This window comes from Hevea brasiliensis, chromosome 14 (genome assembly GCF_030052815.1).
Source record: "Hevea brasiliensis isolate MT/VB/25A 57/8 chromosome 14, ASM3005281v1, whole genome shotgun sequence".
In the NCBI taxonomy this organism is placed as follows: Eukaryota; Viridiplantae; Streptophyta; class Magnoliopsida; order Malpighiales; family Euphorbiaceae; genus Hevea; species Hevea brasiliensis.
This window is the reverse complement of record NC_079506.1, coordinates 81,000,500-81,013,856: the sequence shown is the minus strand read 5'-3', so window position 1 is coordinate 81,013,856 and position 13,357 is coordinate 81,000,500. Positions and strand designations below refer to the sequence as shown.

At 27.8% G+C, this 13,357-nt stretch overlaps 1 long non-coding RNA gene and 1 pseudogene across 1 annotated transcript; one reads left to right on the top strand and one right to left on the bottom strand.

Moving 5' to 3' along the window:
* Positions 1-1,629: 1,629 nt before the first annotated feature.
* Positions 1,630-5,501, top strand: LOC110659462 (uncharacterized). The gene is made up of 2 exons (XR_002495752.2): positions 1,630-2,795; positions 3,899-5,501. It is a non-coding gene; the product is annotated as an uncharacterized LOC110659462 (long non-coding RNA).
* A 988-nt stretch (positions 5,502-6,489) lies between these two features.
* LOC110659478 (putative serine/threonine-protein kinase) lies at positions 6,490-10,356 on the bottom strand (annotated as a pseudogene).
* Positions 10,357-13,357: the final 3,001 nt, after the last annotated feature.

Below are 13,357 nucleotides of genomic sequence, written 5' to 3'. Positions count from 1 at the left end.
TGGTAAAAAATCTTTGCTCGTAGCTGCTCATATACAATCTTAAAGAGTAGTGTATGAGTTCTTCATTTGACTTTGTTCTTTAATTCTATTGGGTAGCTAAAAGAAGCACTTGCTTAATTATAATTAGCATTATTTCATCAAAAGCATCACAGGCCAATAGAATTTGAATTGCATGCCTTGGTCAATTTAGCTATCTTATCATAATTATCAACATCTCTATAGGACAATTTTCATCATAAAGTCCAAATTTAGAGAAAAGAAACCCTAATTAACTACTTTAATATGACTATCGTCCAAAAATATCTACTTTTCTTTAAAAAGAAAAAAAGTCTTCGTACAAGATTATAATATCCCTCCTTCAAAATATCAAATAGGGTTGGCATTTTGTTTGTGTTCATACTAAGAAAAACACCATATCAAATATATTAGAGATCTTTAAAAAAATATTTTCAAGTTAATATGTTTTCATTATAAAATCTTTAAATCAGATGAATACTTGTTTTAAAATGATTTTTTTTAATAATATCTAAAAGTTTTAGTTCAATACTAAAAATATTAGTCTTCTTTATCGGGTTTTTTCACTTAGTATTTTTTTACTCTAGGTTGATTCTTTTAGGAGGCATATTGACCGATGCTAAATTTTTTCCTGACCTAATTTTATTAATAAAATTTATTGTTTATAAAAAAAAGATGCTAAAAAGACTAGTAGCATATAAACCTAAGTTTCATTAAAACAATTTTCCCTATTTTTTTCTTCTCATATATAAAGTGGGAGACAAAATTAGAGATATAATTTCTAAACTAATTGGGGTTTGCTCAATTGAAACATTTGCAATGATCAATACCCTTCCTTTAAAAAAATAAATAAACAAACTCCCCATTGCCAATAGTATAGGGCACATTATAAAGCACTGTGTTAAAGTGCAAGCAGGTAGCTAAATAATTACATTTTCACATGCAATGCTATAGTTATATGATATAAAGAAACAATTTTGTCAGAAGATATATAATTCATGTGCTTTAAACAAATAATATTGTCGGATTATATAATGTGAACTAAATATTCTAAAGAAAAATGTTTATATGTATTGATGAAAGGTTGAGAGACATACAAGTCGAACCTGACATACTGTTGTTTTTAATGTCAACCCTAAAATTCTATTGGTGGCCTTATATTGGCAGCAAAAGATTCTTGTAAGGATACTGACTATTCATAGAACAATCACATAAGGTTACAGATTAATTGTATCATTGATTTATTTTTTTGGGTAAGCTTTAGCTAGCAGGCAATCATAAATAACCCATATGAGAAGTTGCTGCAAGCTAGACATATATATATATATATATATATAAGAATTAACAGATCCAACCACAAGAGAAAACAAAAATGAGACACAGAGAGAGTATAGGGTTTCACATTCCTGAAGTATCTTGGTGAAAAATAAAGTTTGTTTAATTGGGTATGTGGGCAAGTGAAGGAAGATTATAATATATTTGCATATAGATTATAGTGAGTTGATTAGGTAGGAAAGCAGAAAGGATTATTTTGCATAAGGGAAAACTCTAAACAGAAAAAGACTGATTGGCAGAGAGAATCTCAGTTGATCAGCAAGATAGTATAGCGTTATTATTAAGTAAGTATATTAAATGTGAGTATACAAAGGCAAAGAAAAAGAAAGAAAATAAAAAAGTGATGGAGAGAAAAAGAAAAGATGCATATAAGATAAATAATAATGTAATATTTCTTCTTTTTTATTCACTTTATTTAAATAAAGGGAAAAGAAAGGGGAGATGGAGAGAATCCATATGTTTCCAAGCACTCCCAGACAAAATGAGCTTCAGAGAAGAAAAGCAACCTTTGCTTTACGACCCAGAAAAGGAGATTTCAAACCACTACACCACAAGGGTTAGCTTAGGAAATTGCGTGGTTAGTAACCCAACCAAAATCATTTCTCTCCTCTCTCTTTCTCTCTCTCTCTTTCTCTCTCTCTTTCATATCATGGTGTGATGGTGTCTATATTTAGTTGCAAGCTGGGGTGCAACCACAACCCCACATCTTTCCTTCTTTCCTTTCACTCTCAAAATACCACTTATTAACCCCACAAAAATTGGCCACCCCAATTCCTCAAGTTTAGCCGCTGGCTTGCTTGTTTTATGGCTATTAAAAAAGGTTTTGTGGGGCTTTGAAACAGCCCTCTAGCTATTTGATTATGACCCAGTTCCTATTTTCCACAGATCTCCCTCTCCATAAATACCAATCTCTCCTCCTTTCTCGTTCCCTTCAATCCTTCCTTAGCTACCTCACTCTTCACCCTCTCTTCTACTTTGCTTCTAACATGGACCAAACTTAATCCATGGAAGCTAGCTTGGCAATCTATACTTATTATGCACTACTTCAAGTACTTCATGCTCATATACTGTCATAGCATCATCACATAACATTGCATATATAAGCATCACATACACTATAAAAGCATATATTTAAATGTTTATGTTTGCATATGCATGCTTTAACATCAGCATACATATATATATTGTATGTGCCTGGCTCCCTGTATGCCATTTGCAGAGCCCACCGGAGAATCGATGGCCTCCGTGGATGGCGTATGAGGAGCCATGCATATTCTCATATATGTCATCCATGGTGTATTTGCAGGATTCTTTTTATTTTCTTTCTTTCTTGCAAGGAATATTGGAATAAGCCTATTGATTATAATGAATAGGCAAAGAAGGGCAGCATTGTAATTATGAAAAAAATCAGGTTCTCTCATCTCTGGTCTCTAAACCTCTAAAAGGTACCTTATCTCTTCTTCTCTATGAAATATCATTCCCTTGGTTTTTAGGGTTTTTCATGATATGATGCTTATCTATGCATAGAAGTTGCTATTGGGTATGATTTCCATAACCAGTGGTCTCATGTATGTGTGTGTGTGTCTTTTTTTTCTATGATAGAGGCTGATTTAAACTTTTACTACACTTATAACGAGGGATCTGATGAGAAATGGATTTAATTCAACTCAAATTATTATTGTGTATTACAATTACACCTGACATCCCATAAGAGTTGCCTATGATGCCCATCCATCTTGTAACAAGCTTGTCTCATGGACATTTCCTATGACCTGTGGTCATGGTATAAGAGCTCTATCTAGGTTGCCAACCTAGTCCATAACAAGCTATAGACCAAAAGAAAAGGGAACAAGTGCCCAATGGTTAACAATTCACAGGGTAACTTCATAATAAGCTCTGTGTGTGTGTGTGTGTGATTATGAGAAACAAAGACTGTTCATTGGCAGCTATAGTGTCCAAGTCTCCAAGATCAAAAGATCCAATGATTGTTTTGTCTTATTAACAAAGTTGTATTTATGCCCATTTGATCATTGTTCAATTTGGATTTTTTATGCAAGTTGATTTTTAAACTCCATCAACTATATGTATATCTCTAAACCTAGGGTTTCTTTTTCACATTTTTTTGTGGCTGTTATATTTAGTTTTTACCTTTTTTTCCTTGGAAAAAAGGGCAATCATGTGTATGCCAATTGTTATTTAGAAGAGTTAAAAGGAAAGGATACTTCGTATATTAGCAAAAAAGACTAATTAAATCAATGTTAAAGATCACTAGCTACATCGAATTAGCTATAAGTATCACAGGTCCAAGAGTGAACAAGTTTCTTGTTTTGGTCATAAATAGGTAACAGTAATCACAAAGAAGTTTGAAAACCCCATTTTAATCTTTTTGGAGTGGATGTACTGAAACTAATAAAGCTGATCAAATGATGGTTTTTTTTTTCTTTTCTTTTTCTTTCTTTCTTTCTTTTAATTTTGCTTTTCTGAGTACAGAAGTACGTTCAATCTAGGATCAAGGTGTTGCTAACCATTTTGCAAATGTTTATTTCAGCTTTAGCAGGCCAGTTAGAGTTGGAGCATTGGTATATATGAAGGAACACACAAATGACGACCCCCACTTGCTCTAGGGCCCTTTGTCTTCGCCTTTGCCTTTGCTTTTTAGTAAAATCAAAAGCAAATGGAATTGAAGATGAATAGTAGAAAACGCAAAGGGCAGGGATTTATCTCATCAAGAAACTGTTCCTAAACATATGACATTGTCTTCTTCTTTTCCGTAGAGAGTGGAGTAGTGAGCTCACCCCTGCATGCCCCAGACATAATAATGCACACACTTTCTTTTCTTTTTTATTTTCATTTTCTTTTCTTGGAAGGATCAATGCATTTGCACTTAGGCTTCACAACCACATATAACCCATTATCCTCAATTTTTTTTTCTCTAGTCCCACACTACTACATAATGGATCTTAGACAGCTATGGAAAACTATTGCTAAATTATAGCCATAAGTCAATAGCAACGGTTTGAAAACCACTACATTTGCCTGTAATATAAATTTTTTGCAACGGACAAAAGCACATGTCTTGAATAGGTGTAAATCATTATTATTATAATAGTTTTAGCAGCAATTTCATTAAAATTTTAACATAATTTATCAATTAATTTATAACAATTTTAAACTGTTTCAAAACTGTTGCCTAAACTATTGTCTTATATGTGTAAAGGCAACAGTTTTTTAGTTACTACAAAAAAAAAAAAAATTGCAGCCTTACTTCAAATTACACACATGCTAGCAACCCGTTACCCTATTTGTTTTTTTGATCCCATTAATTTGTCTAGTACATAATTCCATTAAAATAGAACTTAATTAATTTCTTACAGAGAAAGTAAAGAGCAAGATCAATCAGACTATGAGACTAACACTTTGTGAAAAGCTAGATCATCAGACTATGAGACTAACACTTTGCTTAGACTATAGATTAGGTTTATCTGCACGCATGATCATACGGTGTCATAACACGTTCTTTCTTTTCTTTTCCTTCCCTGCAATTCTTGCTTTCTCAATGGGCAGACACACAAACACACGTCTAGCCAGGGATTCAAGAAAGAAAGAAAAAAGGTATGGATTCTGGGGAAAGTAAAAGTATGTGCAGCAGCAGGATTATGATTATAGCTACTGGGGAATCTCATACGAAAGAATGGACATGGACCCCCCTCCTCTTCCTTTCTCTCTCTTTCTTGATTGGCCATTAGGGAATATAGTATACGGTAAAAGCAGGTCAAAAGGACACATTGACATTGGTCAGGGTAATTAATTAAGGGACCACAATTGGAGATCTCCTGAAATCAATTGTAGGATTTTGAACACAATGCAAATTCATTTCTTTATTTTGTTCATTCATTTTTTTTTTTTTGTTTAATAAACAAATTAACCAGCCCATGAGCTCTTATTTACTAATCTACAAAGAACATTCTCCCTGGACTGATCAGGGATAAATAGTGAAAGAAGAAGATGATGTTTACTGCCCTGGTGCAGGCCCCACAACTTACTCAATGTGTTATGTTGTTACAGGTTGTACCCTGTAGTGTTTCAGAAAGCTGATTCTATCCTATTCTATCTAAAATTCATGTGATGAATGGCAAATTTTATCCAAAGTACATTTATATGTTAGCAGCATGTTTTTCTTTCTTTCTTACCCAAATAATGATTTCAGATATTCATATACATGCATATAAGAAAAAATATATATATTTTCTTCTGATCTCATGGTGGAAGAAGAAAGAGAGATAAATGTTTGTCCTCTGGCAGACACATCTCTTTGGCCTATCATCTTTCATCAAAATGGTAAAACTCAACATCAATGCTCTGAAAAAGCTTGTGCCTATATGTTTACCACGATGGACTTTGAAAAGGGAAAGCCACAAAAAACAATAAATAAATAACCATGTATAATTTTCTGTAAGAGTAAAAGAAAACATATAAAAGTATGGTGACATAAACAATTATTTAGCTCATCAAGATTCATCATAAAAGAAACCTATATTTTCAAGTTTCAATCAGTTCACGGAGAGAGATTCTGGAGTTAATTATAACAGGTATTTATCTGCATCAGCTGGAGTTAATCATATGGTATAAGATTCTTCTCTGCAGAAAGAAAACTGCACTGCTTTGTGTGTACAAAAAGTTTAGAAGTGTGAAGTACTTGCAACTTGCAAGCATATGATTCATGATCTCATCATATGTATAAATATATTAAATTTCCTTTTTTTTTTTATCAATTTTGAATTCTTATTAAAAAGATTTCCTTACAAATATTTTATACTGAGATTTTGTGATATTATCAATTAAAAATAGTTAACATTAAATGACTAAGGGATTTTCCTTATTCACCATGGATTCAAGATATAAGATGTACTATAGGATTCATCTATTCAATGCATGGGTCTATGATAGATTAGGTTTAGGTAAAAATTTCTGGAATAGCCAAAAAAATGCCATAATTTGCAATGTTAATTTTCCTTAAAAATTTTCTAATATATATAAAATAGTTCCTTACTTTAAAAAATAGTTAAAAAAGGAAACAGAAAATCAACAATGAATATCCTATATATTCTTTATTCACGAAAATAATATTATTGCTTGTAATTAACTGTACAAACGCTGGGTAATGCTTTGAGAGGTTTGTGATCTTTGGCCTCTAAGTTTCACATTCATAATATCAGTGATGAGTCCCGGCTGAGCTATTTCTATATTGCTCATGTTGATTTCACCTCTCATCATCTTAATAACTTTTGGTCTCAGCCCACATTTCTCTTGCACACAAAGTAGGGCAACCTTTAGAAATCGAACAGCTCCTCCTTCCAAAAGTTTCCATTTAGCATAGGATCCACTAGCAGAAGAAGCATTTTAACTTTGTACATTTCCCATGCCTGCATGATCAATATAATACATAATCATATACAGCAATTGGGTATGCTTCTAATTGAGTGTTGGCCTCTTGGGGCTTGATGGTGACCCCCCCATTTGCTTGTAACATGGATGTTGGATGGACATATACAGGCACAAACTTGATTGCTAATGCAAGGAAAAAGAGAGAGAGATGAGTATAAATTGGTGGTGGGCATTTTTCCTATTACTCAAAGATTCAGCAGATAAAATTGGGTTTCACCATTTATAATCTATTTAAACCTGTGTAGGTTGAAACCAAATTATAAAATTCATGTGTGATCGAGAATTATATATTCCTAAAATAGCATAATACATAAAGTACTTTGTCATATATATATATATATATATATATATATATATATATATATATAAGAACATACGTATATAACCCATGAGTAGATCTGGTGACCAATTCGGTTTCGGTTCGAACTAGCCTGAAACTGGAACTGTGAACCTCTAAGGTTTCAATTCCCATTCGATTTGATCTAAATTCAATAGTCCAGTTTCTTTGATTTCTTAAATGAAAAAGGCAGTTGGGTTTGGAACCATTTAATTTGGTTCTAATTCAATTTCAGTCTAGTTCATTGTTGTTCGAGTCAAATAGAGGTTTGATTGGTTTCGGTTCTGAACCGACCCTTGATCAAGTATACTATGAGTACTTTAATTATATTAAAAAAAAAAATAGACCATGAATGCTTTGTGATAAATATGTTCATATAGAATATTTATAAAACATTTTAAGAGCACCGAAAGATTGTGCTTAAAAACAAAATTTCAATTATTCTTTAAATTAAGAAAATTGAGTATAATTTATCGTAAGAAAAGAAGTATGTATTTAAGAACATTCAATAATCTCTCTTATTCGAGGAATTAAAGGTAAGTGCAAATTAATTAAGTATCCGATGGATAATTATGCTTCAATAGCGCGCGCGCGCACACACAAACACACACATATATATATATATATATATATATATATATATATATATATATATATATATATATATATATATATATATATATATATATAATGTTACCTTCTCCACAAGGTAGTGTTCTCCAAGTTGTAAGTCGAAATCAACTGCTGTTCTTCCACTGAATATCTCAAGGATTAGCACTCCAAAACTGTGCGATTTTCTTGTTAAGTGGCCGCTAATGGTGTATTCCGGTGCAATATAACCTCTTTAAATTTAAAATAGAAAAAATTAAAAAAATTACATTTTCTTATCTTAGAATTTACAATTTTATAATAATTTAATTTAAATAATTTTTTTCTATAAATTCTCATATTTGAAATAAAAAAATTTTAATTTTTTTAATTTAAAAAAATTATTTTTAAAGAAATAGAATCATTATTTTAAGAGAATTCAATTGAATCGTTTTTATTGTAAATAATTTATTTCAAACGAAACCATTGTATTTATTCATACGATATGACATTCATAATCTTTTACCTAAATTAATTAGAGAATTACAAAGTCGGTAAATATTTACTTTATCGTGAATGATTTTAATTTTATAATTGTGAAAATAATTATTAATATAAACTTTATATTCTTGAATTTGAAATATTTATTTATTAAATAAATAATGAAAAAAATTATAAATATAAAGAAACTCAACTCAACTAAACATTTATCTTAAAAAAGAAACAATAAAACTTAATTTTATTATAATTAAATGAAATTTCTTTTATTTTTAAATTTTAATATATGTTATTCATTTATTTTATAATAATATGATTAATTTTTTTATCATTACAAAAAATATTTTTCTAAATGATTATTCAATTTTACATATTAGAAAGTTATAGAATAATATTTTTATAAAAAAAGTCATGATTTTTTATTTAGAAAACAAAACCTTTGTTATAAAGGTAAACAATTTAAAGCTGTTTTCTAAATCTTAATTAAAGGTTAAAAAATTGAAAATTGATTTTTTAATTCTTTATTTAGAAAAATTACATATGAACACGAAAAACTACTCTGATTTTCAGTTTTCTTATAAAACTTTTTCAAAAATCTATTCCAACTTTCCACAGGTTCTATGGAAATGATAATTCTTACTAGAACTAATAAATAAATATAAAACAAACTTTCTAAAGTTTTCCATTCCCTGTGCACATATAATTAAGAAAGAAGATGGCAGGTACTTCTAATCCACATTTTGTAATTTTCCATTTCTTTTTAGCATTAATGTTTTTCTGAAATAAATAAAAAAATTAATATTGCCATTCTCTCTACATTATCAACGAACAGATATATATATATATATATTCTTTTAATTACTCATCAATCAGGTCTCCAATATATATATATAACTTTTACTTACAATGTGCCTGCCACTCTTGTACTGATGTGGGAGATATTGTCTGAAAATAGTTTAGAGAGACCAAAATCTGAAACTTTAGGATTAAAATTATGATCCAAAGGTATACTGCTGCCCTTTGTAACTCTATGAACAATATGGGGTTTAACCTCCTCATGAATATATGCAAGCCCCTCACCAATCCCTAAGGCAATTTCTCTTCTTGCTTTCCAAATGAATTTACTTCTATTTTTGCTCCCACCTTCCATTTAAGATAAAAAAAATATAAGCATGCTAAAGAATGAAAGCAACAATCATCCTAAACAATCATCCTCAATTAATTAATCTCAATGAGTTATCAACTTATATAGCTGCAGAAGAGTAGACTAGAACTGATGGATAGAATATACTTAATATGAAAGATTTTTGTTTAGGCACGATTTATCATAGACTGAATAGATGACATGTATGATGAGATCTCCACATTTTTATTTCATGAATCCATGATAGATTAGATTTAAGTAAGTTTTTCATTATAATAAATATATTGCATATTCTTATTTGTAATAAATAACTATTGTGTAATATTCTTTCAAAAAAATATTCAAATAAACATAAAATTAGAGAATCACCAAGCAAAATTTGAGCAAGGCCACCCTTTTCCATACACTCATAAACAAGAATTCTGCAAGGACCATCAATGCGACAACCATGAAGCTTGACAACATTTTCATGGCTAATACTAGAGAGTGAAGCTATATCAGATAAGAACTTCCTTTATCCCTGCTTTGATTGTGCTGCTAGAACTTTCACAGCCACAATTTTCTCATCTTCTAATCTTCCCTTCATTTTCAAAACCACGTAAATTTATCAGTTAACAAATACTATATAAATCTCCTCATGAAATAATGGATCTTAATTACCTTATAAACTGGGCCAAATCCACCACCACCAATTTTGTTTGAGGAATGAAAGCCATTGGTGGCAATCTCCAATTCAGTATATGAGAAGGCATGAAAATTCTGAATGTATTCACCTCCTGTGATGAGTATGTGTGTGTGTGTGTGTGTGTGTGTGTGTATAAAGTTTCTATAATTTGCCTGGAAAATTTTAGTTTTAACTTGTATAAATATATATACCTTGTAAGATATCATCTGATGAAGAAGAGAAGCATCTGAAGCAAGGGAAAGAAAACTTAACAGAAGTACACAAACTGTGTTTGATCCTCTTCAAAATGGACGTATTATCAATCTCCATTGCTTGCTTCATGGATGTTTAGTTTGGCTTATAATTAATGATAATGAGAACAATAGAAGAGAAGAAAAGACCTCACAGTTACTGCCATTTTGTCTGGTAACTGGAATTGTTTATATATATGGGAAAATCTTGAAAACCTTTAAAATATAATCATTGGAGAATCTAAAGTAGTTGTTTGGGATAGAACATAGCTATCATCAACTAATTGATTAAACAGAATTAGGGTAGTTGATAAATAGGTTTATTTTTTTTCTAATTTATTGACCAGTTCTATTGGAGAATACTCTAATTTCACACGCTAAAGAAATAGATGCCAATACTCTAACCGAGCCGAGGGGCGGAGCTACATGGAGATTAGAACGGCTATAGCCCCAAGTCCCATAGCCACCCACCACCTCTAAATTTGTTAATAAAGTTATATTTAAAATATTTTTATATAAAATATAAAACTTATTTATTAAAAATTATGAATTCATGTTAGTAAGCTTAAATCATAATTAAATAATTTAATTAATAAATATATTTCATTCATCGATCATTTTTAATTTTAATAAAATTATTTAATTTTAATAAAAATATTTAAGTTTTACACTGTATTACACTTTAGTCTATAAATTTTAATAAATAAATTATTTAATCTTTTTAATTTTAATATATAAAATAATATAGTCCCTGTAATTTTAATATTTATAATAATTTCATTCATTAATAACATGATTATATTGTTTTATATATTAAAATTATAGAGATTAAAGTATAATATAGTATAAAATTTTATGAATTAATAAATAAATTTTTAAAATTCAGAATGTAAAATATAATAGAGTATAAAATTTAAAAATTAAATAATTAAATTTTTAAAATTTAAAATTAAAATAATAATATAAGATAAAATTTAAAGGCTAAATTATAAATTTACATGGAACTTTGTCCTTTTCAACCTTTCATAAAATAGACCAAGCAAGTTCAATTCCCATTACTATTATTTGTGTTAGACCGCCAAGACTTGAATCTAATATTTCCTTGCATATCCATCATTAGTGCATTTGATCGCGTTAGGTGTTCGATGGCTCTGAAATAGTTGGCCTTTACTCGCTGTGAGCTCATTCTGAAGATTTTTCTCTATGGTTTCAATTGAAATAAATTATTTATAAAAAAAAAAATTAATTTTTTACATAATTTTTTTATTTTTTTTTAAATTAATTTTTGTCTTATTTAAAATATAAAATTTAATTCAATTATTTGTTCATTAATTTTAATGTTTAAAATGAAAGAATTTAATTTTTTTAACTCAAAAAATTTTCATTTTAAAAAATAAAAATCTAATATTATTTTGTGAGATTTTAATTGAATTCTTTTTTTTAGAAATAATTTATTTCAAAGTAATTCTTTAAATTAAAAGAAATAAATTTTTATTTTAAATATGATAATTAATAAAAAAATTAATTAAATTAAAATAAATATTAATTTAATTAAATGGATATTAATTAAAGATAATTAAGAAAAAGTTGATGGGTGGATTTAAATTTTATAAAAAAAAATATATATAATTGTTATAAAATTATTTTTACATAAAAATAAATTTAATAACTTAAATATTTATTATAAAATTAGTATAAATTAATAAATTCGTAGTAGCTCAAGAGAAAAAATAAATAAAAAAAAGAATTTTGCGATTTGTCAAAAAATATTTATTATAAATTTTTGAGATAAAGGTTTAGTTGAGTTGAGTTGAGCAAAATAAGTTTATATATAATAAAAATAATTGATTTTTAATAAAAATAAAAATAAAATTTAATTTTAAATAAAAATAAAAAATATTATTTTTAAAATAATAAAAAACTCAAATTTTGACATTGAAAAAAAAAATATTACAAATTCATAAATATTTTTCAACAAATAGAAAGATTTCCTTCATTTGTTTGTGGACTTTTAATCCGACTGACATCAAAAGAATATTCTTAGCTTTTTTTTATATATTTTTAATTTATTAAATTTTAAAATTACTATTACAACGAATAAAGTAAATTTAAACAAACTATTTATATAATCAATTTAATAAATTATTATTACAAATTTATTATTTTATTCACTGAATAGTTCACACAAAGAAAAAAAATTACCTAAAAAAATATAATTAGATTTATTAACAAATTTACTTTTTATTTTATTTATTTCTCTTATTTATATTATTTAATTTAATTTATTTAATTATAAAAAAATTATTATATTAAAAGTTTTTAATTAATATTTTATTTTTTAACCAACTAACTTAAATTCTTGACTTCGCCGCTTAGATATCATTAATATCATGCATAATACCCTCAATAATAGGCTCTACCTTGAATTTCAAGATGGCTAAGTGCTTCTTTGCACTGTATTTAGAGGGTTAAAATTATTTTTTTAAATAAAAATATAATTTTAAATGCTATTGAAAGAAATATATTAAAAAAATTATTTTATTATTTTAATATTTTTATGATTTAAATTTAATAAATTTAATTTTTAATTATTTTTTAATATTTTTTAATTAGTATATTTAAAAAAAATAATTTTCTCTGCAGCAGTTCTAATAGTAATACCAAACAAATCTTAAGACTTGTGCCACCCTTTTATTAGAGGAACAAACAGAGTTTTGTGCAAAATGAGGTGATCAAATCCCTTAAAAGATGTATTTTTTTTGGATTTTGTTTGCTTCTCAAGAAAATAGATAGAAAATATAAAAAAGGGGGAAAATTTTTCAATATCAACGTTTAGATTTCTTGTTATTTTTAAAATAATAATTTTTTTATTTTATTTTTTGTTATTAAGTTTTAATTTTCATTAAGAATTAAATAGTTACTTTTATTAAAATTAACTATTTTTATAGTAAATGTGACTTAATAAATTAAAAATAATATTTATTAGGTATTTAGTGGGTATTAAAGTTTATATTATAATATTTATAGAATTCTTTAGTTTTGTTGCTTTAGATTCCTAAGAGAAGAAAGCTGAGAAAGAA